Genomic DNA, 27484 nt, shown 5'->3' with positions numbered 1-27484 from the left:
AAGTTAAGCTGAAGTTGCACAGCAAGGGAAGTAGCAGGATGCAGTGGCAACCTTGATGCAGACAATGTTGCGGGGTGATAGACAAATTAGCTTTTTCTCTTTTTAATTTCATGAGATCGTTTTGGTTTCTAATACCATAACAGGAATGGACCCCATTCCTAAGTCAAAGTAAGATTAAAGTTCATGAAATTAGTAGTAGTTCAATCCTTGATGTCAACCAGACATGCACTCTGCAACACCTGCAATGTGTGCAGTAATGACTCCTGCAATTCAGATGAATTTACATGTATTATTTAACATATCTAAATATGATTGTAGATTCATTTTTATAAGACCCATTGCTCCTACTACTATTGGAACTGTCTGGTTATCTTTCTTCCACATTACACTTATTTCTGCCTGCAAATCCTGATATTTTATGACTTTGTGTCTCTCTGTACCTTTGTGTGCAGAACACTGTAGTCACTGGGTGTGGCAATTTCAATGAACAATGCTACTTTTGTCTTCTTTTCATGGACCACTATATCCTGTTTTCTCGCATCTGTCTTTTAAATTGTTGGTAATGGGTGATCCCATGTGATGTAGACTTCATAATTTTCTATGATCCTTTGTTGCTCATGTTTCCAGTGTTTTTCAGCTACTTCACTATTATAATGTTTGCACAATCCCCAGCGCAACAGTCTTGCCACATTATTATGCCTTTCAGTATACAGTCCTTCTGCCATTAGTATATCACAGCCAGCAACAAGGTGTGTGACTGTTTCCAATTCTGTTTTACAAAACCTACATTTGTCTGTTTCACCCATATGTTCAATGGACTTTGTAAAACAACATGCATGTAGCCCACTATCTTGGGCCACCGATATTATCCTTTCATCTTTTGGTTTGAATTCACCTCTCCTTAACCATTCCTGCATTCAGTCCTGATCAACATGATTTTCTTCCAGGAGTTTTCTATACTTGAACTATATTTATGCATTTTCCACATTTCTTGCCCTCTCATCTGATTCTTCACCTTATATTCTTTCTTTTGTTTTTTGGCACATTCATTTGCTGCCTGATTTGTATCTACTTCTGGTTTGATTTCCATTCCCACTTGACTCTGACATGCGTCTGCTAGACTAAGAAGAGACGTCATCTTAGATTTATTCTCCTTGTGTTTAAAAACTTTCATTATATTTGGGTCTTGTGAGGGCAGCAGATATGTATGCAGTCCCACAATTGCAGATCTACACATGTTATCAGTTTCAAGTAGGCCCTTTCCTCCTTCAAAATGGAGAATATATAATCTTGGTATGCACTGATTTTTTTTTTTTTAATTGCTGTATGAGCATGAAGCATCCTTCTTGTTTTCCTGTCTAATCTATACAACACCTTTTGGGAAACAAAACAAAAGGAATAGAAACACCACCAAAAAGAAGAAATAGACACATTTTGTAGAAATGTTGAGGAAGACCCTGTGGAACATAACAAAGATGCTTGATGTATAGAAATATTAAAAGAAACAGTAAGGAGTTCTAATGTAGAGGATATGAAATGTGATAAATTAATGGCCAGAGAAATTGAAACAAAAATTAGAAAAGCTCCTGATTGGAAAACCCTGGTCCCAGACACAATACCTAACTTTTGGCCAAAAGTATAAACATATTTGAACAAAGATTTAGCTCTGAGAAAGAATTACTTATATGCCCAATCCAAACAGATAAAAACCTGCTTAAAACAAAGAAAAATTAAACTCATCCTGAAGACTGAACCTGTAAGCCATTCTAAAAACTACAGACAAATAACTTGCCTTCCGATGATGTACAATCTATATACTGGATTAATATAGGTAGAGTTTATATTAATTTTGAAAAAAAAAAAAAATAACTCAAAACCTAACTCAATTATGATAGAAGAACAAAGAGGTAACAAAACAAGGTCGTATGAAGCAAATGATCATTTGTTGTTAAATAAAGCCATAACAGAAAATTGTAAATGGGAAACAATTTAAGTATGGCATGGACAGATTACAAAAAAAAATGACAGTATCTCATATTCATGGACAAAGGGATGCTTTCAGATGTTTAAAATACATCCTACAATGATCAACTGCATTACAGTAACCATGAGACAGTGACAAACTACTTTGCAGTTAAGCCATGACAAAGAATAAATTATTATCTCAGGGATAAAAATTCAAAGGGGGATATTATAGGGTGACTTGTTGCCACTGCTGTTATTTTGTCTTGTCTTTATCCCATTAAGCTGTTTACTTAATAGATTAGACCTCGGTTACCGATCAGCTCCCAGGAAACAAACCTGCCCAAAGATTTATTATCTACTTTTTGTGGATTACTTTAAAACTGTATAGTTCATTAGATTAGGAGTGAAAGCACAACTGCAAGTGATTAAAAACTTCTCAGATAATAGAGGAATGACATTTGATCTTGATAAATGTGCAAAAGCAGCATTTAATGCAGGAAAATTGCAGTACCAAGAAAATATCAACCTTGGGCAATAATGTCATATAAAGGAACTTGAGCAGGAAGGAGTGTATAAATATTTGGGAACTGATGAAGGATCAGCAACAAAACATGAACAAATGTGAATAAAACTCAGTAAGAAATACGTCTGAAGATTAAAACTAACATTAAAAACAGTCTTGACATCAAGGAATAAAGTCCAAACTATAAACTGATTTGCTCTTCCTGTATTAACTTACAGTATTGGTGGGACTGATTGGCCCCAAAACGTATTTTTAATCTGCTGGACAGAAAAAAACAAGAAATATGCTTCACACTTATCAAATGATTAATAAAAATCAGTATATACCAAGATTATATATTCCATGCTCTGAAGGAGGTATGGGCCTCCTCAAATTTGATTACATGAACAGATCTGCAGTCATGGGACTGGGTACATATCTGCTGGCCTAATCAGATCTAAACCTAACAAAAGTTTCACATCATGAAGAGGGGTAGTCTAAGATAACCTCTCTGCTGAGTTTAGAAGAAACATTCAGAAGTCAAGTGGGAATGGAAATCACACCAGACATTGAAAATAATCATACAGCAATTGAATGTACCAAAAAAAACAAAAAAACAAAAGTAAGTGTATAAGCAGAAGGATTAGATGAGAAGGAAATACACGTGGAAAAAATATAAATATAGTGGCAAGGATAGAGACCTCCTGGAGCAAACTCATGTTGATCAGGATTTGATACAGGAATGGTTAAGATGAGGTGAGTTGAAAGCAAAGGATGAAAGGTTAATAAAGGCAGCCCAAGATAATGGACTACGTACATGTTGGTTTACAAAGTCTGCTGAACATGTGGGTGAACAGACAAATGTAAATTCTGGAAAAAGAATTAGAAACAGTGGCACGCCATGTAGCTGGGTGTGGTATACTCATGGCCGAGGCCCTGTACACTGAAAGGCACAATAATGTTGCAAGACTGTTGCTTTGGGGAAAGTATAAACACTACAGAATAGAAGTAGGTGAGAAGTATTGTAAACATGACTGACAAAGCATTATAGAGAATGCTGAAGTGTACACCACTTGGGATCACCCACTGCCAACAATTCAAAAAATAGATGCAAAAAAACTACATATGAAAGTCCATGAAAAAAAGACAAACAGAGCATTAATCATTGAAATTACTACACCCAGCAATTTCAGTGTCTCCCGTACAGAGGGACAGCAAGTCATAAAATATCAATATTTACATGCAGAAATGAGAGCAATATGGACGAAACATGCTCAAAGATTTCCAATAGCAGTAAGAGCAAGGGGTCTCATAAAAAAAGTCATTTACAGTCATATTTAGACATGCTACCAATCAATATAAGTCCATATGAATTGCTGAAGAAATCATTTTTGTGCAGATTGTTGATGCTACAAAGAGCACTTTTGGTTAATATCAAAGACTGAAACAATATTAATTTTATGATGTTTAATAATACACTCACTTAGGAATGGGGTCCATCCCCATCATAGTATTAAGCCCAAAGGATGTGGAGAAATTAAACTGAGGGATACACCATATAATTGTTTTGAACACCGTAATTGTTTCACATATCTGAATAGGTTTGAAAAATATCAAGAAATTCACACCTAAGCAATCAGAGAAAATTTTAAACCAAGATGTCATCTGAATGTGTTGAATGCAGCAAGCATTTCATTCAGGGGAGTGAACTGCGAATTGATGAAGACTTGGCAATAAAACATGAACAAATACGAATGCAACTTATTAAGGATTACTTCAGAAGTCTAAAACTAATACTGAAAACTGCCTTAACATTTGGGAATAAAGTCCAAGATATGCCATTTTGCTCCTCCTGTTCTTACTTACAGTGTTGCAGTGACTGAATGGCCTCAAAAGATATTGGATCAGTTAGACAGGAATACAAGTGAAATGTTTTACATTTATCAAATGATATATACAAATCAGTGTATACCAAGGTTATATATACTCCTTGTTCTGATGAGGGTATTGGCCTCCTCAAAACTGATTACATGTCTAGATCTTTAGTAGGAGGACTGCATACATATCTGCTGACTTCATCAATTCATAGTGAAAGTTTTAAAACTTGAGGAAAAGTCTAAGATAATTTATCTGCTTAGTTTATCAGAAGCAGTTCAGTGTCAAGCTGGAATAGAAATCAAACCGGAAGTAGACAAAAAAGCAGGCAGCAATTGAATGTGCCAAGAAAAATAAATAAATAAAAAAAGAATATAAGAAGAATCAGAAGAAAAGGCAAGATGTAAAAATATTGTTCCCATCATGGCATTACTTGGAGAATTTAAACAGAATGTCTAATGTCAGGATTTGTTGTCCTCTATGCCAATCTGTTATCCATAATGTACCTTACTGTATCCTCCATCCTTGGGTTACTTCACCTTGGTATCATTTCCATTACCTTTTTTATCTAAATCTTCCAGTCCCCAAGGGCCTACCATTTGTCAATATGTCTCCATCCACTGTCTTCCCAATCTTTTGTGTCAGTACCCTCACTGTCAGTCTACAGCTAGCTTTTAAACTTGTTTTTGTACAACTGTAACCTTCATTTATTTCACTATCCCTCCCACATTCCTTTCTCACTACCTTCTCCATTTACCCTCTTTTTCTTATTTGAAAAATGGGAGTTTTTACAACAATAAAGTGCCCATATCCTGCTCAAGTTATTCCTTGTAGTTAGCCATTTGTGTTTTTCTCTTTTCTATATCCCCTTTCTTACATTCCTATCTGTTCTTTTCTTCACCATTAATATGATGCACTGGGATGGCACATTACTGTACTCATACTCCTTTGTTGTCTGCACTATGCATGCAGCAGTGGTGAGGCGTTCTTCACCTACATGAGCATGCATAGTCTCAAACATACTCTGGCATACATTTTATTATGTTAACCACTACAGTCACCTGCACATTGATACAGTAGCTCCTCTTATCAGCCTACCTAATGACACTTGTCTCCTAATGTATTTCTGCTAATTTCTTATGTACCCTGTTTTTCCAGCTCCAGGTGCTGTGTAAGCCCTCATTTGTATCTATCCAGCCATATGCTGTGTTGTGTCATGGGATCCTTGGAATTCAGTGCCACATAGCTGTGAAGTGCTAGTTTAAAAATCCCAGCTTATACTTTGTCTAGCACAATAAACATAGAACAATTGCTAAACTGTAAGCATATCTTCCAGGTAAATCAGCATTGCTGGAACCGTAGCATTACCTCATAACTGTTTATAGAATTTCTTAAAAAGAAGATGTCTTGTTGTAAAATAAATGAATATAAATTCAATAATAATTTTTTTTAGTCATTATAACTTGCACAGCGTATAATATACAGTTTCTATAAGAAGTCTGCATAGAATATTATGTAGAATGAATGTATATCGAGGGCAGTTCAGAGCAAATGCATCAATGGTTACTTACAGGTAAAACAAAAATCTTTTGCGTACTATAAATATGCTGCTTTATATTAAACAAAATGATGCAGGTAAAATGAATGAAATTAGCAGCAGTTCAGTCATATGAATAGTTGAGCTCCAGTCACTAAAACTTGGTAACATTCCCTCATACTGCATGAGCACAACTTGAACTACTCAGAACTGCACCACCTGCAGTTAGTCAAGCTGATAAGCAACATGAGGAAGCCTACTTTGCCTGTTTTGTCTGCTCGTTGACTCTCAAAAAGTCACTTAACCAAACAGTGCTCCCATACTGACTCTGAAAAAGATCTCAGTGGGTCAGTGATATACCCAAGCACAAAATAGAATAAAATAAGTACAACATTAAAAATAAAATAAAACATTGTTTACAGGGGCTAAGTCCCCCTGCACTCTTAAAACATCTACTATCCATACTCTAAGACTATCGCAACTTTGTGATAGAGTAACCATTGACAGGTAGTGTAAAGCTTGTCTCACTCCTACTCTGTGACATAGTGAGATCAGGCCACGTAGTTATTAGGCATGTAAAAACAGCATCATCTTTCTTCTGTACCTTCCAAGAAAACTGAATTTGCTTACATTATTGTAGCTTGTATGATCTGAACAACTGCCTACCAGCCATACAAGAATTTCCTCATAATACAGGATGCATATGTGAATAAAGGTTTTTTATATTATTTTGGTACAATGGACATAATATGGCATTTATAATCTTCCCCCAGATTCACAAAACTTCTGTGCAAGAATAAGCTATTCTTGCATGGAAGGGTTTGTGTCTGTGTAGAGCAGCAGTGTGCCTTGCCTATGCATGAAGGCAAGCTGCTGAATGGTCTACATGGACACAATCCGTGTGCGAGCACAGGTGGTGTGTCTGTGCAGTGGACAAACACTAAGTACACCCCTGTGCTCAGAAAGTGCTGTACGACACTTCCAAAGCTGTGCTGGCATAAAATTAGAGCTTAGCTCTAATATTATGCCAGTATTTCAATGTCCGCAGACACTGAAATGTAAAATAGAGCATTTCAGTATCCGTGGGCACAGTAGGAAAGCAATACAGGGGGTGTGTCACAGCACGTCTACAGTCTGCAGAAGCAGGAAATATGTGCAAATGCACACATATCATGGGATAAGTGTACACAAGCACAACACCAGCACCACAAAATAAATAAAGCCCATACTGAACATGTCATGCATCTGCATGAAACATGCAAGTAATCTTGAAACCCAAATCATTGCATTATGTCACAAACACAGTCCCAAGTATTTGCGATGACACCACAATACACATGCCATAACCTACATGACATAATAATAACATATCCATGTTTATAATGCCCTAAGGAATGTTTAAGTGTAGCTAATTGGGTGTGTACATTACAGCTTAAACATCCCATAGGAGTTAAATGAAAATAGATAATGAAGCTGTCCAAGTCATGGTAGTGTAGTGGCTAGTGTTACACCGTTATATGCATATGCTCAGGGTTTGAGTCCCAAGACAGGCTATTTTATCATGTGAAAGTAGTGTTAAACTTATTTTAGTAAGCATAAATTATGTAGAAATTATTTTTTTGGCAACCAGGGTAGAGTAGCAGTTCCAAAAGTAAGATGTCAGTGTAGAAAAGATGAGAAACCCCCATATAAACACACATGCCCCATACAGTATAGTCACACAAGAATATAATGTAATGAAAGCACATAGGGAGATGTCATGGAAGGTAAACATAAAAGTATAAATGTGTATGTAAATATTTATGTTATATTATACAATGACTGGCCATTAACATACAAAAATGAGTACGCTAACTGGCTAGCCCAAGCAGAGTGCCCGTTGTAAATCCAAGAGTATGCAAATGGAAAAAGGTCCGGATGCCGGGACTACTTCCATTAGTATATCACCTGTTTGTATTACCAGTCTGCAGTGATAGCAATGTGGAAATGAAGACCTCCATTGTATTAACAAACATATCTCGCTATGTGCTATGAGTTGAATAACGTATAACATACTGAGATATGTTACAAAAAGCAAATAAGATCCCCCTATCTCCACTGCTACCTCTGCACAGCACTGATGTACTGCGTAAATGTGGGAACACGTCCCCTATGCATGTGCAGTACATCAGAAATGGCCCAGGATACTGGAAAACTGTGGAAGGGCAGCATGGAGGCATGATACAATGACATTATTTAAGAAAGGTAAGTATTGTTTTACTTAAATAATGTCATTATATAATAGCAATACCCCATGGCTGGGTGTGGGCAATGCTGGACCTACCCAAGGTTGGGATTGTATGGTCATGAGGGCATTGCCCGCCTGACCAAACCACACCAACCATGGGCCAATCCAGCATTACCCACACCCAGCTGTGGGTTATTGCTTAAATATTACATTATAAATATGATATGCATAAATGTGCCTTAATCAGTTTGTATCCATCAGACCTTGTTCTGCCCAGCAACAAAATAGCCCTGCCAAGTCTCAAACTCAGAACACTGCCCTCAAAAATCACACCAACATACCGCTATACCATCTAACCTGTGAGATGTTATAGTGCTTTAACGAACATGTCCTGCATTCAGGTCATTTAACATTAATAACACAAATTGGGTTGGGAGGGTGGCCTAATGGTTAAGGTGTTTGCCTTACAAACACAAGGTGCACTCACAAGGGATAATTGGCTGGACTTAACAAATGGCTCACAAGGGCAGTTAGCTTAGTACTAATCTACAAACAGCAGTGCCAAATGTTGAACCTATGGCTCTGAACATTTTATTCAAAGGAAGTACCAGTACACCAGCTGAGCTGCAAGAATTAGTGTTGCTTTTTCAAACATATCATGCAATAGAGTCATACAACATTAGGGGAAAAGTGTGGTTGAACCCTTTGTGCGTTGTATATAGACATACACACACACACACACACACACACACACACACATATATATATATATATATATATATATATATATATATATAGATATATAGATATAGATAGATATATGTGTCAGATGAAACATATATATATGTAAACACACAGTCATAATATAGATATGCATATTTTAAATATAAAGGAAGGAAATAATATGTATAATATGTATATATATATATATATATATATATATATATATATATATATATATATATATATATATATATATATATATACATAACATGCAGTGCAGTTATATCTCCCAACCATCCCTCTCAACCTGTTAGTGCAAGTAACCTCTACAAAGACTGTAAAAGAGGAGGGGGGGCACATTAACTGACATAGTTAGAAAATCGTTGTTACAAATGAAGATGTGTTAAAGCAACAGTGTGTATTTCAGTAGACTATCACTGAATGATATGATGATGGGAACTGACATGTCATGTCATATATTTACTGACATAAATCCTTGGATCATCTCCGTGATTTACCAGAAAAATAGAAATAAATTGTGGAACTGAACAAAAGTGTGGTCCAAACATCTGGACATTCTGTGGAATATCTGTCTGTGGAGAGGTATGCTCAGAACCCCTTAATGTAATGAATGTGGACCAAGCCTGACAAAGTGGGGGACAAAGGCATGAAAATAGGGACATGTATAAAATACGTAAGTAGATAAGCTGAGAATGTTCATTTAGTAACAGTGTATGTCAACTAATTAACATATATAGGTTCATAGGTTCATAGGTTCATACTAGGCTATCTGCCCAAGGGCATTTACAAGCCTAGCCCATCGTTTTGTGGCTTACGCCACCCCTTTAGTATGGGGAACTATACCCATTATTTTGCTGTGCCTCTGTCGAGCAGTGACACTGAGGTAATCCCTGGGGTATATCTGCGATCTCCCATCCATTGGTCAAGATTTCTCTTGAACAAGGCCAGCGAGGTGCTCTGCCTCACATGTACCGGGATTTTGTTCCACAGCATAGGGAGTCTTTGGGTGATGAATCTATCCCTCCAGCACGTCCTATTAATAGCTGTGTCGAGGTTTAAGTCTCCCGCCCTTGTGGCTCTGATGGATCTAGATTTTTTGAGGTGAAGCATATTCATCAAATCTGGGTTTGACATGGCCTTGTATGTTAGGCAAAGGTCACCTCTGAGCAAGGTGCGACTGAATAGAGCTGGAGTTCTTTCAGTCGGGCAGCATAGGACATATTTTTGAGACCCTTTATCCTTTTGGTGAGGAACTTTTGTGGCCTCTCCAGCTGCTGCAAGTGTCGGGTCAGATACATTCGAATGGGGCATTGTACTCAATCATTGGTCTGATGAGTGATGAGTAAAGGGAGACTATGACCTCCCTTGATCTAGATGAGAATCCCTTCATGATAAGGTGGGCAATGTAGAAGGTCTTCCTAACTACTTTAGCTACATGGGTGTCGAATGACAGACTACTATCAACCTGGGTCCCCAGGTCCCTGATAACTTCTTCTGTGCTCAGTGGATTGCCACCTATTTGGTAGCTAGGGGTAACCTTGTTTTTCCCGAAGGGTATGACTATGCATTTTTGGCATTTAACTTTAGGCCGTGGCTCTGGCACCAGTTATCCGTTTCTGTGAGACCCTTCTGAAGGATATCTGTGTCAGATGTGTTTTCTACTATGGCCCAGTTTGCAGTCATCTGCAAACTTTGTCAGCCATAACCCTCCTGTGTTTGCTTTTACTGGAAAAGTAGATGCCAAACAAGAGTGGGCCCAGGACTGAGCCCTGTGGGACACCACTTGTGACAGGCTTTGAGTCTGACATGGCGCCAGCAACTCTGACCCTGTGGGTTCTGTCACTCAGCCAGTTTGCAACCCATCTTGTGATGTATGGGTTAACATTTAAGCTGATGAGTTTTTCAATGATACCCGAGTGGGGTATTGTATCGAAGGCCTTAGCCAGATCGAGGTAGGCTGTATGGACTGCCTTTCCTCATCAATGGCTTTGGTGACTGTTTCAAAAAGTCAACCAAGTTTAAAAGGCATGATCTGCCTTTGACAAAGCCAAACTGGGTTGGATCCAAAGTCTGCAAATTCCCTATGTCTTTATTTATGAGGTCCATTATGATCCTCTCCATGGCTTTGCAGATAAGGCTTGTCAAGCTAATGGGCGGTAATTTCCAGGGTCGGTGGAGGCACCGCCTTTGTGAAGTGGGACCACAGTTGCAGTGCGCCACTCCTGGGTACGTATCCAGAGGTAAGACTTTGATTAAACAGCTGTCCTAGCTGTGGGTTTAATTCCTCATTGAGTTCGTGGAGCACACAGCTGGGGACACCATCAGGTCCCATGGATGCTGTGTTTTTGCTTTGGAGAGAGCAGTTCTCACTTGGGCTGGAGATGTTTGGGGGCTGAAATCGTTTGGTATAGATATCTCTCCTTTTGGGGAGGGGAGAAGTTTGCACTGAACCTGTCAGCCAGTATGTTGGCAATGTCTGTAGGATCAGTAATCTTCACATCATTTTGAACTAGTTCTGTGCATATCTGGGAGTTTCCTCCTAGGTTTCTAACATAGCTAAAGAAGGCCTTATGATTGTCTTTTGAGTCTTTAGCTATTTTTCTCTTGAAATTTGCTTTGGATGATTTTATGAGAGCTCTTAGTTTTTTACTTATAGTGATCAAGGGTGTCTTACCTTTTAAGGATTTTGCTCTATCTTGTAGTAGTAGCTTCCTCCTTTTGTTGTAGAGTTTATTTATGGCTGGGGTCCACCAGACTGGACGCTTGCCTTTGGTACAAAGAGTCTTTGTTTTGCTTGGGATTGCCTTATCCATGCAGTCCTGCAGGTGCTGGTAGAAGGCATTTGTAAGTGATTCAGCGGCTTGAGTACTGTTTTCCGCCGGCTCGGGGGCCTTAAAGGAGACCACACTAGTCTTTAGAAGTGTGAAGTCGGCTTTTGAGAAGTTCTTTACTGTGGTCTTTTTTATTTCAGGTGGGGGTGGGATGAAGACCTCCAGCGAGATTAGTTTGTGATCTGATCTCACCAGTGAGGGGTATACTTGCGGTGTTGAAAATTGTGCTCCCATGTTCGTGATGATGAGATCAAGTATGTTATCTCCTCTTGTGGGGATGGTGACTAGTTGTTCCATGGCATTTGAGTTTATGAATTCCAGGAACTTTTGGGCTAGGGTGTTTGGGCTTGAGTAGTGTTCCCAGTCTATATTAGGGTAATTGAAGTCACCTAGTATGATGGTGTTTGGTGATACATTTATCCTCTAGTGTTTTCAGGAAGGCCATGTGAGGTTCCTGAGTTTGTGAGGGTGGCCTGTAACATGCTACAATTTGCAGAGCAGTCTTGCCTATGGTTAATTGCACCTGGATGGTCTCCGATGCATCATGCGTTGCCACCAGTCTTGAGGTGTGGGTGTCCTTGATGAATATGGATACCCCTCCTTTCTTGGTATTGTCCGGATTTTGGGGCCGGAACGCATGATATGAGGTAAAACCTGAAATCGCTGGGGTGCTCTCAGGAGCCTTGAACCAGGTTTCTGTCACAGCACAGACATCGATGTTCTCCATACTGAGAAGGGCCTCGAGTGCGTGCATTTTGAGATTTAGACTTCTGGCATTGAGCAGCATTACCCTTAGTTTTTTCCTTTTTTGTGTTCTAGGGTGGTAGGTTTAGAATTTGAGCCTTGCCTAAAAAGGCACTATGGGGGTGGCAAGAGCCTTTGCCAATATCCGGAATCCCAGGGGTGACAGGTGCAAGCCGTCCCTTGCGAAGCAGCGTGGCTTGTCCAGCATGTCATCCCAGGCAGACAGATACTGGATCCCCTTTGAATGACACCAGTGTTTAAGCCAATTGTTAAAGCTGATCATCTTATCTCTGTATTGTGGCATCATTCTTGGTGAAGGTAGGATACTGCTCAAGGTCAGGGTCATACCTGCCTGGGCTACATAATCAGAGAGCTCCTCAATGTCTCTTTTCATGTAGTCCAAGGAGGTACGTCTCAGGTCGTTTACACCAGCGTGGACAATGACTGAGTCATATTTGTACCTGCTGTTGAGAGACCTGAGTGCTTGCGTTATGTGGCGGATTCTAGCCCGACAGACAGCTTACTGTGACCTTCTCCTTACTCAGTCTGGTGAGCGGGACGTCAGTGTGTCTGACTATGGAGTCACCAATGACTAGTGTGTCAGGCATTGTGTTTGGCCTTAAGGGCTGTGACTGTTTGACACTCTGACTGTGAGGTCTATGTGTTGCAGGTGTTGTGTTCTGAGGTGGTGGTTGTTTGGGTGTCTGCTTTGGTGGCCTCTGCTGTTTTGGTAGATTTTGATCAGAGCCTCCGAGTATGTCTTTGTGTGTTTATGTGTATGATTTGAGGTTGTAATGGCACTATGTGAGACTGGGTCTATAGTGTGTGTGGTAACCTTCTCCTCCTGACTGGTCTTGCCAGTCCTATGTTGAGAGAGCTCAGCCTCCAGTTTGGCCGTATAGTTGCATCTCTCGCATGTATTTGTGTTTTGTGGGAGGAGGAGAGGGTTGTCTGTGTACATGAGGCAATTGTAACATTGCCTCAATATTCCCAGGTTCACCAGCTGAGCAGGAGAGGACACTAGCAACTGATCCCTCGACATGCTAGACGGATAGACAAAAACTTTAAAAAAAGATTCCGGTGGATGTGGGTGACCGAGAATTGGGGGGTTGCCTTTTTGGGGTAGTATCTATGACAAGAGTGCCGTATCAAGGTAATAAGTACTGTAGGAGCAAGTGCTAGGTTTAACAGATAGAGAATAGTCTACTAGGAGTCAAGTAGAGATGATCTTTTTAGTTAAAGGATGCGCTGATTTGATCAGTAGTATAGTTCGAGGAAGGTAGTTCTAAGGGAAAATTTGAAGAGTGGACTTTAGGTAGCCCGAATAGTTTAAACCTGCTTAACCGGCGCTGCCCTAGTGTGCAACAGTGGCAGCTCCGCGCTAAATCACGCTAATTCGCGCTAATTAGCGCCAAAGCGTGCTTTATAGCAGGGGGCTGGAAAAGACAGGAAATGACCCAAAATGGCCAATAAACTACAAGTTACTGCTTTAAACCACTCCTCTAAGGACAAACAGGCAGCTCAGTACTCCCTACTCCCACTAGTGAGTAAAGAAACTACCCCTTGACCAAACAAGGAAAATGGAGAAAACAGGAACCAAGACAAAGCCCAGGGATCAGCAAAATCTGATCACTGGAACAAACTATTAGAAAAGTATGGAAAACAAGAGTATTTTTTTGTTTTTTCAAGTTTTTTTCAGAAAGGCAGAAAATACAATAAATGCTGTGTTTTTCGACTAAATGCTATCAAAAGCTAGTACACTGAAATATCACAATTCTAGGACTCAATTGCATCTCATTAGTTACTGATCTTAGTTCCCAAATTATCCCATTGATGTGTCATGCATACATAACAGTTATGGGGACCAGACCAAAGATACTGGCCACACAACTGGATATCTTATGAATATGTGGCCATAACACAATTGTGGGGAAACTACACTGAGCTACCGAGCAATGTCCAGACTACAATCAGACTGACATAACACTACCAAGGTCCAGCTCTGGAGCTGTATACATGCCTTAGCAAATATAACAGGTAGTGCAGGGATGTAATACTAGTGGAACACAGACACTGATGTGAAAGTGCATACTCCCAAGCAAGTGCACCACAGTGACAGCAACATACCAGTAAGCAAACTGTGAGAGCAACCACATACCGTTTGCCACTACTATATTACCTATACATATACTGCCACAATTCACAGTGTACTGTGAATCTGGAGGTGTTACATGACATTTCACAGTCAGCCCCTACAAGCATATGGACCTGATAGACCACCAGCAGCTGGAGCAGCATGCAGAGTCAAATAGGTAAAGGATGTATGGCACTCACAGCTGTTACCCTCCTTACCCAGCCTAAAACAAATAAACACACAACACTGCTACACAATCTTGGCAGTCTGTTCACAATGGCCAGGCAGACATACTGTTATATGTGCAGATTTCCACAGAATTACCAGGGTGTAGACACATAACCCTGGCTACTGCTGCATACCATGACCAGGAGTCTGCCATTGTCATGCCAACTGGTGTGCAGTTGTAATTAATGATATACCATACCTCTGCACCTTGTAGGGCAAAACATCTGGACAACGCATGGCATATGTATGGGACAGGTGGCTGGAAAGAGGGACATATACCTCAAAGACAGATACCTGATAGACTTCTTTGAAGCAGTCACCAAAGCCATAGATGAGGGTAAGGTGGTTCACACAGTCTATCTAGATCTCGCCAAGGCTTTCAACACCACCCCCCCCCACTCTGGAATTATAGATAAACTCACTAAACTAGGTATAAATCCCTATGTCACAAGATGGGTTGCCAACTGCCTCATGGACAGAACCCACACTGTGTAAGTAGCAGACTCCAAATCCGACTTCAGACCATTGACAAGTGGAGTACCACAGGGTTCAGTCCTGGGTCCTCTCCTGTTTGGTATATACTTTTCTAAAGTACAGGCTAAAACAGAAGGTCTTTGGCTAATGAAGTTTGCAGATGACTGCAAACTGGGAGCCATAATTGAAACTCCTAACGATGTGGGCATCCTACAAAAGGGCCTCACTGAGATAGATGCCTGGTGTCAAAGCCATGGCCTGAAGCTCAATGCCAAAAAGTGCATTGTCATCCCCTTTGATAAAAACTCTGTACCCATGAACTACCACATAGGTGGTAGTCTACTTAACACTGAAAGTGTGATAAGAGATCTTAGCACACAGGTGGACAGTAGTCTGTCTTTGATAATCACATTGCCACAGTGGTCAGGAAATCCTTCTACGTGGCACACCTCATCACAAAAGGTTTCTCATCCAGAAAAAAGAGGTAATTGTTCCCCTCTACTCATCACTCATTAGACCCATTATAGAGTACAGTGCCCCTTTTGGTATGTACCTCACAAGACATCTACAACAACTGGAGAGGCCAGAGAAATACCTCACAAAGAGGATTACTGGCTTCAAACAGATACCCTACGTAGACCATCTCAAAAAAACTCCAACTTTACTCCGTCACATATTGCCTACTCAGAGGCGATCTCTGCCTAACATACAAAGCTATGTCAAACCCAGAGCTGTTGGACATGCTCCACTTAAAGAAATCCCAATCCCTCCAAACTATATGCTGTGGGGACCTAAACCTTGTCACCACAATCAACAGAACATGCTGGAGGGATAGATTTCTGTCCCAGAGACTTCCCATACACTGGAACAGACTACCTATCTATGTCAAACAGAGCTCCTCATTAGCACTCTTCAAGAAAAATCTTGATGATTGGATGGGAAATAGGAAATTCAACCCGGGGATCACTTCTGTGGCCCTGCTCAACAGGGGCACAGGAAAATAATTTTTCTGGGTGGCGAAAGCCAGGATACCTTTTTGGCTAGGCTTATATAGACCCTAGGGACAATAGCCTAGTACCTTCCTATGAACCTACCTATGAACCTATATCACACATAATTGTGTTACAAACTGAGAGAGTAGCTGCTGTTACATGTGTTGTTAACATCACATCCCTGAAGGAAATGATGTGTAAAACACCAATGGATGGCTACACCTACTGACTACAATCCTCACATTATCCTACCAACCCCAAAAAAACAAATGTTGGTCGAGGAACAGACCAAGCGTAATAGGCAAACATCTGGCCAGCCTGTGGGCAGAATGCCAGTTGAGAGCTATGTCAGAGGCATATCACTGTCAGATGTCACTTTACCCAGTAAATGCATGTCTAGACAAACCCTGACAGTGTAGCAACCCCTCATGTGTATAAAAATGCTAATGCATAAAAGCTGTACCAAACTCTGGAGCTATGTCCCATATGTTGCTGGACTGTCTCCACATGTCCTGTCCGGTGAGGTATTTCCAACTGTCTGTGAAGCTGTAGTCCCCACACCTCCATAATGTCCCCCACACAGGCCAGGTAAATGGGCAAGGCCCACATGAAGGGCATCCCATATGGTGGAGCTAGCAGCTGTGTCCAAGCCCACAACACAATACTATGTGGGCACCTACATAGCTTTATGGCCTCAGCAATACCTGACAGGGCAACATCAACCCCCTCAAGGTAGACTGAATGCTTGTGGTGGACAGCAGCAATACACAAACCACAGACTTGGTCCCTAGATTGGCTGTACAGGCCACATCAGGAGCATGCACCAACCTTGCATCAAGTCAGCCTTTCTCTGATCAAGCATATAAGGTCACAGGTGGAGTACTGTAAGGCTAACTTTGAGTACAAATTGGACACATCCACCAAGGCCAATCACAAGGCCACCTTCACATATGTCTGCAATCTTTGAGGCCACAAACCAGCCCACCCTTTAATGGTGGCCAGTCAGGCCACATATACACTCAACATAGCTGTAGGCAACCTGCTGCAGATAGGTTTAGTGCAAACATCACCCCCTGGCTCAGCAGCACTATAGCTGGATATGCACAGCACCCACACCCCACCCCTCATCACCAGTAAGCAGGTACATATTGCCTACTGAAAGGCAACAAATGTAGATATCCATGGCACCTGATGACATCCCTGTCTGCATCCTACATGAACTCAGGTATGTGCAACCAGCTCCATTACACATAGTAGCCACAACAAGGCTTGGCAGCATCCACACCACATCCACATGGAAGATGACCAATGTCATCCATTGACACAGGCATGAATGAGGAGTACAGGAGTAGGAAATTAAGTAGCCCTCATTGGGGGGAATATGACACCTCAGGACCAGCAGTGCAATGTGAGCAGATACAGCACTGATATGTTAAAAGAGTATGGTGTGGTTGTGAGTGGTGGCCACTGCTATTCAATGTAGATGTGCAGGTTCTGTACATACAGTTGCCAAATGTATGAGGCCCTGTGATGTGTCTTCCTTGTTATGTCTCCCAGGTGCAATGTCATGTCAGCAAAGGTCAACTTTCTCGGCAGCTCAGAAAAATATAATCATAGAAGCCATACTACACAACCATGCCATAGTGTTTGGCTGGAACCAGCAACATCTGCAGGAGAGGACTGGCCTGTAGAATGACCTTGTCCATGGGGTAAACAATGTTGGCCTGCATGCATGTACATACGAGCAGGTCTGGCATCATGAAAGTGACCTCATATGCCATGTCTGGCAAAGGGCTGCAGCAGTGGCTAGGGACCGCCCAGCCACAGATGTGGACCTGGCCTTGCAGCCCCACTGGCACCCACTGGGGAGCTCCATGGGTACCTTGGGGCAACCATCCCAGTACATCATCAGAGTACAGACCCCCCACATACTGGAGGTGGTTGGCACCCAGACAATGGACAAGGAGTGTGCAGGTAAGGTCCCAGTGTAGATCAATAGATTAGAGCAGTAGACATACTTGTAGTTGTAGAATATCTATGTGCATGTTTCACATCAGATTGAAGTTGCAGATGGGGTTTTCTAATGCAAAGTGTGCACATCTATGGTGAAGGATAGCAAATGGTGTAGTATTGGGGGTTGTACTGTACATGTGCAGACATGCTGCAGCCATCCTGTACCAATGCCACTTGTGGGTTTGCTGACCACACTCCCCTCACAAACCTACCTAAGTCCCTCCTGTCTGCATGTGGGATGGCAGCCTGCAACTGGTGAGTATGCAATTGTATTGTTGTGGTTTGCCAGTACCCCAGGCATTTGAAAGCCATGCAGTGTACCATGCACACAACTGTCACTCATAGCCATATTGCTTTATGTGCATGTTCACCTGTGTTGGGGTCAACTGCATTGCATCACAGTGATCACCACAGGGGCCTCTCTGATGAGAATGTATCATCCTTGTAGCATAACACATGGCCTGTCAGTGCAAGACGTCTGAACAGAGAGCAACACAGTGGGTGGACAAATGGCCTAAAGTAGGGGCATGTGTGAAACATTGCTGTCATATAGTGGATATAAACAGTGTACTCACCTCTAAGATGGCAGGTGTTTGTGCTGTATATACAAATTGTGACCACAATACGTTAGTGGTCATTTGTTCCCAACTGTAATGTGACCTATGATATGATTCCTTGTGCAAACAATCAGTTGGCCACCAAATATAAAGTACGCAAACGTCACAATATGCTGGATGCATATGTGTACACATCCTTCAAATAATATGTTATTGCAGTAGCTTGTGATTTACTGACAGCATACGGTCTGCTTGGGTACACATCAGCCATCAAGTAAAGGCACTCTGACTAACACCAAATAACAGTCTGATGGCCAAGTGGGATAATCATGACATATGCTCAGTTTCCTGCAACAACAGACATGGCTTGCAGACAGCATAAAAAGCAGCAAAGGGATCTCATATTTGAAAGCTATCAGTCAAGAGTAGGGTACAATGACAGTACCACATCAGTGCATACACCATGGAACACAGTGGAGACAGTTATCAAAAGGTGGAGTGAATATGGGACAATAGTGCTGTTGACAAGAACCTGATGTCCCTCCAAAAATGATAACACATGTCAAGACCTGGCCAGGGAGATTGCCAGGGGACATACAGCAACACAGAGGGAGTTGCAGGAACTTCTTGCTAGTACTGGTGCTCTGTACTACCTGTGAGAACACTCTTCCATATTCTGCATATTCTGCATTTGTCTGGGCTATGAGGTAGGATCAGAAAATGGAAGCATTTCCACACACCAAAAACAGCCAGGGGCGGATACATATTGCAATACAGCACATCGTGTCTCACAAAGGCAGGTGTAAAAATGTGTTATGGTGTAATGAGCCTAGGGATCAACCTCACAGCCACAATACCAACAAGTATGTGTTGTGCACAAGCAGCACCTCTCTTAACCTGAACACCAACATCCCCATGGTGAATCACACTGGTGGCAGTGGCCTGCTGTGGGGTTGCCATTCCACAGACAGAACAGGACCTGTAGTCACAGTGGTGAGAATTCCGAACATTTCCTAATAACACCCACTTCTGCCCAAAAGCTATCAGACATCTGGAAGAAAGCTAAGTATGAGGAGGTGTGTCAACCTTCAACATGACAAAGAACTCCAGCATACATCCAAAGCTACCTAAGAATGGCAAACATGGTTATAGATTGGCCTAGACGTACACCAGATAGAAAACCTCAGTGTGACCTGATGAGGGCTGTGCACATGAGCTGCCCTTGCATTCTGACAGAGTTGGATGATCTTTGCATGGAAGAGTAGCCAAATAATGCCAAGTCAGGATGTGCCATGCTGATTGACACCTTCATAAGAAGAGTGAATGCTGTAAGCCACTTACAAGGTGCTTCAACAACTGATTGTTTTAAGAGTGTGCACACCTATGCAATCAACATATTGTACATATTGCAGTCATCATATTTTACACATAACACGTTTGTTTATCGATTGGATTGCACAGGTCATATGTCACATGGAAGGTGGGTGACATATTTGAAGGCATTATTGTGGTCTCATTGTCTATATTACAAGAACATGGCATTTTAACAGGGTTGTGTACACTTATCATATCCATTGTAAGCTTACAAGGCTGGTGGTGTAACTGGGATTGTGTGACTATACATTCACTGCTCATCTGCAGATCTGACACTCACATGTATGTCATTAATCAGTGATGTCACTCCACAGATCATGCCATGTATGTCACAGAGAAACACAGGGGCTATGAGAAATAGGGCAGACATATGAGCCAGACCTCTACACATCTTGTGAGGATATGTACAGTTGTGAGGTATGTTCTGTGGTACTTGCCACTATGCTATACAGGTGAACAGCAATGATGTGTACATGGCTGCAGTCTGTGCTGGGGAACGACCAGCACATACTAACAATAATCATGTATCCCAGAGCTCCATATTTTCAGTTACATGTTGTACAACTGGCTGCAGTGCATAATGCTGAGAGCCATGTGTCATGCATGTCACCATGTGGGTAATGTGTGGTCTGTGTAACAGATTTGTGCCACCTCACCTGTAAGTGTGTGTGTGTGTGTGTGTGTGTGTGTGTGTGTGTGTGTGTGTGTGTGTGTGTGTGTGTGTGTGTTTGTGTGTGTATTCCAGCCAAATTCAAATTAAATTTCAATTCCATTCAAAGTGCAGGTATTAATGTACATATGTTGTCTTCCTCTTACAGGTGGCAATGGGGTCTGGCTTCCCTCCCTTTTGAAACAATGTCAGTATCTCTGCAGACTGTGACAATAAAGATAGGAAGTACAACTTCTAGGAAACCAACTTTAATAAAACAAAATTAAAAAATGGTTAGCGCTTCCATGCCTTACAACAGGCACTTCATCAGACGTCCTAGAAACTGTGCTTGGTCCTGGACTTATTTCTTCACTTTAATGTGACTGTTCGTATAGGACCTTTACTGCCTGAGATATTGCTTTGCTTCTACTTAATGATGATAGGAATACTGATGTATATGTGGGGTTTTCAGGGGCTGAATCTGTGCCATTAGTTGGCATCCCACTCTTGTGCACACCATCACTGCGCACAGTGACAATGTCCACACATACCCCATCACCAGTAGGCCCAGATTCTGGACAATTGGCAGGTGGTGGCATTGAACAAGCAAGTGTGTTGACTATGACAGTTGTGAGTGTAGTTACTGGCCATAGCCAGAGTGCAGGCAAGGTCCCATACAGGCAAATGGACAGGGGTGCTTGCAGGAGGAACGCTGCTCATCAGGCCACTGTTGCAAGTGCCACATAAGTAGTCATTGGACATATGTTTCAAGCTGTCATGGATGCACAAACACATAGTGAATGCCACAACATACAAATACTCAGGGTGGTGGATGCAACTCTCCCTGTTGTACGTTGTGACATACATAACCTTGTTGGGTCCACAAGGTAAAATACTGAGGTGTGGATCCAACCACAAACAAATCATATTTTGAATCCATATCCCTCCCACCCCCACCACAAAAGTAACCACCATGGCAAACTTCTCCAAAGCTAACCTTGGGCTCCTTAAAACAAAGTTGGCTAAGTACACGGCACACATGCAAATGGAGAATAGTTGCATGACTACCAGATCATACACCAATGCACTGTACAAACACATACACATATGCATGGATCTCGCCATAACCAATAGAACCAAGACCCTGTCCTCCAAAACAGGAAGCCAATGTGGTGGTCCAAGCCATATGCAAACTCAACAATAGAACAAATAAACTGATCCAGAATAAGATGAAGTCCCAAGACTGGAACAACTCCCTTATCGGCCTCAAAAAAAGGTTGAGATCACAACATATCTCTAAATCTAGCTATGAAAACAGAATTGCAGCAGATAGGAAAGACAAACACAAGGCCTTCAACAGTTATCTGCGTAATCTCTACTTCAATACCCAGATGTGCTCTGAGCTACTGCACAATAGTACCTCCTATACTGAGCCAACAGATATTGCCAATATACTGTCCAACAGATTCAGTGCCAACCTGACCCCTCTCACCCCCCCAAAGGACCAATCATAATACCAGTAGATTGCCAGACACCCAGTATTACTGCTGCACAGGTTAAAATAGTACTTTCCAAGGTCAGGAATACATATTCTATGGGACTTGAGAATATCCCTGGCTGTGTTCTACATAACTACAGAGTGACCTGGCACCACACCTGTGTATCCTGTTCAGTCACAGCTTTACCTCAAGCCTTGTCCCTACCAAATGGTGCACTGCTACAATCATCCCTCTACACAAAGTAGGAGCAACTGCAGACCCTGGGAACTATCACTCCATTAGCCTGATGAGTCTAATATGCAAAGATATGGAACACATCATCATGGACCTACTAAACAAGGATATAGGGGATCTCCAAAGTCTGGATCCCACACAGTTTGGTTTTGTCAAAAGTCGATCATGCCTGGTCAATCTGGTCAACTTCTTTGAGTCAGTCACCAGAGCTGTGGATGATGTCAAGCTGGTCATACAGCCTACCTTGATCTGGCCAAGGCCTTTGATACCATTCCCCACTCCGGAATCATATAAAACCCATTAAGGTAGGAATCAACCCCTATATTGCTAGGTGGATTGCACACTGGCTCACAGACAGACCCACGGTAGCTGACTCCAAGTCAGACTGATGACTAGTCATGAGTTGGGTCACACAGTGTTTGGTCCCGGTTCCTTCCCTGTCTGGTATCTACTTCTTTGAAGTGCAGACCATCACAAGCGTACTCTGGTTGACAAAGTTTGCAGACGATTGCATGTTGAGAGCTATCATTAACTACCCAAGTGATGTTAACATCCAGCAGAAAGGCCACAATGAGACCAATGTATGCTGTCAGAAGCATGGCCTGAAGCTCAATGGCCAAATATGTGTCAGCATCACCTTTGGGCACAACTCAGTTCCCACAAATCACCACATTGATGGTAGTCCACTGAACACAGAAGACATTATAAGAGATCTGTGAACACAGGTTGACAGCAACCTCTCTTTGGACCACCACATTGCCACTGTGGGCAGACAGTCCTTCTGTGTGGAACATATAATTACTAATGGTTTTGCATCCAGGAAGTAGGGGTTCATTGTCTCCCCCTACCCTTTCCTAATTAGGCCACTCATCGGGTACAATGCACCATTTGGCATGTACCTCAATGGACACCTGCAACAACTGGAGAGGCTGCAAACGTACCTCAAAAAGATGATCCTAAGCCTGAAACAGTTGTCTTATATGGACAGACTCAAAACACTCCAACTATTCTCTATCTCATATCAGCTACTAAGAGGTGATCTCTGTTTGCCCTACAAAGCCATGCCTGACCCACCTCTGTTAGAAATGCTACATCTAAGGATATACCAATCCCTCCCCACCACATGCCCCAGAAACATCAATCTCATTACCACAATCAGCAGAACATGCCAGAGGGGTGGGTGCATAATCCATAGACTGCCCATGCTAAGGACTAGATGTCCTATACATGTCAAACAGAGCACCTCACTGGCTCTCTTCAAGAGACATCTTGCTGAATGGATGGGAAATATAGAATTCACCCCCAGGATCACTGCAGTGGGTCTCCTCCACAGAGGCACTGGGAAATAATGTCAGATGGCACACTGCCAGAGTAATCCTCTGGCTAGGCTTGTAAAGGCTCCAGGGTCATTAGCCTAGTACACACCTATGAACCTATGAACCTAAACATCTGGATATTCCATAGACATCTGTACAGAGGACTAGAATGGCCTGCACAGTAGTTTAACATGCTGCATGTTACGCAGATGCCATTACCACGCCATATAAGGTAATGCCATTGGGAGGTGGTAAACAGGCATGGATGGTACACCAATCAAAATGCTGTCAGCCAAACAGGATATGATCTTTGGCCAAAGGGACACACACATACACACACACACACACACACACACACACACACACACACACACACACACACACACACACACACACACATACACACAGTTACCAGTATTGAGAATAAAACCCCTACCTGTCTAGTTATTTCTTCTACAGTGTTACACAGTAATTAGATGTTCCACAGAACTTACATGAGTTCTACTCATCCCAAGTAACTTCTAAGATGATTGACATCAGCAGGCCTAGTAAAGTAGGGTGATGGGGCAATTACAGGGTGGTACACAAATCAAAATGATATAACGCACATAATACATGATTCTCACACACACACACACACACACACACACACACACACACACACACACACACACACACATGCCAGTATTGGGATTAGAACTCCTGCCTATCTAGTTATGTCTACTATAGTGTTACACAATTACCTCACACACTACAAAGCTTACTGAACTTTCATATGGCCAAAGCTGCTGATAACTGCACAACTGAGGTAAAGTATTACAGGTGGTAGTAAGTCTTCCTTCTTTTCCACCCTTACATTGTGCTAATTCTTTCTGTCTTGCACTTCAAATGGCATTATGGCTGGCACTTCACCAGGTTAATGTATCAATAAGTGTGGCACACCTGGTAGCCATCAGCAGTACTCGTTCATCACAGAAGTAGCTCCAGTACTTACTAGCTATGTCCACCCCTCCCGGCAAGATTGCAGGGCAGTTTTTTGTGCTGTCACCCATTACACTGGTGCACTTGTCCATTCTGAGCCACTGTTGCAACTACCTCATGTACACAGGCAACCCTCTCCTCTAAATTCCAAACACTCAGACCTGTGGGAGTTACCCGTATATTACCCAATGTGGACATATGCACTCTCCAGCAAAGACTGGACTAGCAGGTCAAGAGGATAAGATCAACACCTGCACCATACCATGTGGAACACATAGCTCATCATGACACCCACTTTGACAGTCATGACATACAGTGAAAAACCACACACCCACCTTCCCAGGGCACGCAGTGGACATTTACCCAAACAGCACAGACCAGCAAGACAGATACCCACTAAGACACCACAACTTGGCACATGCCAAGGGACACATATTTACCCTACACAGTGTGCCCCTCAACCTAAGCTCCTAAGGCTAACCACCTTACACAATACTGTGCTCATGGGTAACTGAATACTGAGGCATGCACATATCCCACTCACTAAGTTGAATATGGAGCAGGTAACAGCCAAATATCTATTACATGCCAGCATCCAACACATGACACAGATAGTCATGGCATTCCACAGCAAGTATGAGTATTACTCTGTATCCTTGTGGGTGTAAATGACTTGGGACACACCTCCCAGGACTACATGACAGGAGACATGGTTGAACTCTCTGGTTATGTGGTCAAGGCAAGTGTGACAGTAGCCCTGAGCAGTATACCACTGTCACCCAGAATGATGTTGCTGTACTATCAACAGATGATTGACTGCAACAATGGCTTACATGTTTTGTGTCATTCTCAGGGGATCCAGTATCTCTCTGCTTGGGATGACATGATTGACAGAACTCAATGACTTGCCACAGATGTCCTATGTCTGTCAGTGCTGGGTTTCCAGGTACTGGCTAAGTGTCTTGCCACCCCTATAATGCCTTATTAGGCAGTGTCCCTAATATAATTACCGCCATGACAGCTAGACATGTATGCAATCTGAGGATCATGCTGCTCAACAGTAGACATCTAACTGTCAGGATGCAGTCACTCAAAGCACTCGGAGTGGAGGACATTAACATGTCTGCTGTAATGGAGGGGTGGTTCACAGCAGCAGACAGCAGCCCTGCAGTACCACACTATAACGCATTCCACAGCTGTCAGCCCCCCAACATGGACCACACTACACCTCCACAGGTGGTGTTGTCTCCATATTCATTATGAATAGGAAGATCTCCAGAATAGTATCCCTGCATAATGCATTGTTGATACTTCCTGGTACAACTGCCTTGGGGTAATAGTGCAATCCAGACCATAGCCTGCTATGAGTCCACATCTATGTCCGTAGTCTGTCAATGCACATTTCTCAACACCCTGCCAACTATGGCGGTCCAACGCAACACTGATATAGTATGAGACTTCAACTACCCCTCCATCACCTGGGGAAAGTAACCAAGTGCCAGTACAGTGGCCCATCACCTCCTGGGATTCATCATTTCCGGTGCCCTGGACCATGTCATACTGACCACTGGTAGAGGAAGGATGCAAAAATCTTGACCTGTGTTGACTACTTAAATATTTCTATTGTGGGTGGCCCGTCATGTGCACTGCTTCACAAGTATGTGATTTACATTCCATAACATGGACAGTGTCTGGGTTATGCACATCTCCCACAAGCATGTCCTTTGAAGTGTGGAAGTGTTCTTGAGGTCTCTGGACCATGTTGGCTGGACAGATTGGTATCATCAGATGTAGCATTCCAGACCTAGTTTGGTGACATGGCTGTGTAACTGAAGTAGTGTTTGCACCTATGTGGGCAGTATGATACGGGGACTCATTGTAGTTAGTGGAGTCTGTCTATACAGGGCATGTGTATAAGGCATGGTATTCTCTTTGTGTGGTATGTTTGCAGACTCTACAGTTGTTGCAGGTGTCCAGTGGGGTACATGGCAAAAGGGCCACTGTGCACATTGATTGGGCTACTGAGGGGATGGTACAGGGTAACCACATCCTCTTATTGGCTGGATAACACACACTTCAGGAGATGTAACACATCAATGTACTTTATGATGTCAGTAGCACTGTTGTCAACAGACAGCTGACTGTCAACCTGTGTTCCACATTCTGTTATTACAATGTCAATATTCAGTGGACTACCACCATTGTATTACTTCATGTGAGCCATGGTGTTCCCAGAGGTAATGGCGGCACATCTCTTGGCATTCAGGTAATGTCCAGGGTTCTGACAACAATCATAGGTGTCAGAGTGGCTTTTGTGCATGATGTCAACATCACATGGATTGGGAATGTTACCACCCACCTTACTATTGTATGCAAACATTTTCAGCCAGGGTGCCTTTGTGTTCTCCTGCACTTCAGAAGGGGAGATCTCAAACATGAGAGGACATGTGTCCATACCCTGTGTGACACCAGTCATGTCTGGTCATCAGTTTGATATGGGGTCCATTGCAATCACACCGTGGGTACTATCTGTGAGGCGGTTTGCAGGAGAACTACTAATATAGTGGTTGATGCCTAGCCAAGTGTGTTTATGTAGGATTCCTGTGTG

Source organism: Protopterus annectens, chromosome 17.part0 (genome assembly GCF_019279795.1).
Source record: "Protopterus annectens isolate FY-2018-M chromosome 17.part0, PAN1.0, whole genome shotgun sequence".
In the NCBI taxonomy this organism is placed as follows: domain Eukaryota; kingdom Metazoa; phylum Chordata; order Ceratodontiformes; family Protopteridae; genus Protopterus; species Protopterus annectens.
Note: the sequence above shows the minus strand (reverse complement) of the source record.